The sequence below is a fragment of the Atta cephalotes genome (genome assembly GCF_000143395.1).
Source record: "Atta cephalotes unplaced genomic scaffold scaffold00055, whole genome shotgun sequence".
NCBI lineage: Eukaryota > Metazoa > Arthropoda > Insecta > Hymenoptera > Formicidae > Atta > Atta cephalotes.
Genome location: NW_012130119.1, coordinates 1,254,299 through 1,256,146, shown reverse-complemented (window position 1 = coordinate 1,256,146; position 1,848 = coordinate 1,254,299). Strand labels below are relative to the sequence as shown.

General features: G+C 30.4%; 1 pseudogene; it reads left to right on the top strand.

Annotated features, from left to right (window-relative positions):
• Positions 1-502: 502 nt before the first annotated feature.
• LOC105623329 overlaps positions 503-1,848 on the top strand; it is a 5,873-nt pseudogene continuing 4,527 nt past the window's right edge.

The following is a 1,848-nucleotide window of genomic DNA, read 5'->3' as shown; positions in this document are numbered from 1 at the left end:
TTAAGTTTTACTTAACGTTTAACTTAACGGTAGTACGTAGTAGTAATAGTACGTACGGAACGAACGAACTAACTATATATATATATATATATATATATATATATATATATATATATATATATATGGAAGATGATTTAATTTCCCTGGGTGTTATATTATGTAGCGTATATTTACCGCATCATTCTCGTTTAGAAGCTTATTTTTAGATATAAGCAGACAAAAACAATTAAACATAAAGTTTTGAGTTGAATCCACATGGATCAAGATATAATATATAATAGAGTTTTCTTTATTTAATATATATGTTGTGTCTAAAATTTTATCGCACCTTTCCTACAATATAAAGAATGTACAAATAGACAATTTCGCGTATGCGGACGAATGCGAAATTTTGCGGTGAAATAAATAGTAATCAATGTCAAAAAGTTGGCAACGAAGAATAACGGCAGAAAAATATGAATTAAGTAGATGCAAAGACATTGACGAGTCTTTTGCGGTGAGAATGCCGCATCTGCGACCAAATGCGGTCATTACGGGTCTTTTACGGTCGCATGCGGTAGAAATAAGAATGGATGATATGTATGCGGTGTGGATGAGTACTTACCTACTCTGGATAAATGACACGACTGAATGAAATGGATGAATATGAAATGAGACAGGAAAACCTCCACGTAGCGGGAATCTGAAAAACAAAAAAAAATTATTAGTATATATGTACATATAGTATATATAGTAATATTAGTACATATAATGTTGAGTGATGGTAATGTTATTGAAGGATGAAACGTGGCGGAAAAACATAGAGACGCAGAACGCGACGGTTGAATTCAACTCACGCATTACAAAGTTCCGAGCGCCGCGAGCATGTGGCGATGACATTGAGACACAATAAACTACGATTGAGTGCTGAATGAATATTGTAAATAATTACATTTTAAGATGAATAAAATAGGTGAAATCTCTTGTACTTTTGGGTATCGAATTTATTCGTATCCATATCTCTATTCTCCGGATTTAGAACGAGAAATCATTGAAGCCTAATTCTGTACGGAAATCGTTTTTTTTTGTTTTCATTTTTGTATGTGGCAATTATTAAATTTCTCATTCACTTTAAACATTTTAACGATTATCATACGTTAATAATGCATTAATTCTGGCTGAAATTTGACCTGGAAGGGTTTAAAGAATGATACTTTTCAAACAAGTGTCACATCATCAAATGGATTGTGGCACCATCTCATAAATATTTACCAGACTTATCGAACCACTTTCGTATTACAATAATTAAGTAAATATTTTTCATTGTTTTTATCATTTTCTCTATCCTTATCCTATATCCTAGAGAGCACAAATTTGGATACATGTCCAAAACTGGGAGGCATAAAATATCTTAAAGATTTATATTATGGCATCTTAAAGAGATCTTAAAGACGTTTTATGTCCCAATTTTAATTATTCCCAATTTTTATATTAATTTTTACGATTTTCCGTGAGCAGTATATAGCGCATTTATAAATGTGATCCAGAAGAACTCGACGTAGCCTCGCGCGAATGAATGTTGGAAATTCCATAATCGAATTCCGCTTTTTTTCCCCTTTTCGTAATTTTTTTTCTGAAATAAATAACAGCTATTAATAAACATATTAAGCCAAATAAATTTTTGTATAATTATTGAAATTTATACTTTTAAAAGTTTTTAAGAAACAATTGTAGGAAAAACACTGAATCAGATTATTCAACAGACAAATGAAAAATTATTTTAAAAATTATTTTAAAAACACAACATATAAAGGCTTTTTAATTTCTATATTATAAAATTATATTGGCGTCATCTTCTCTCTCTCTCTC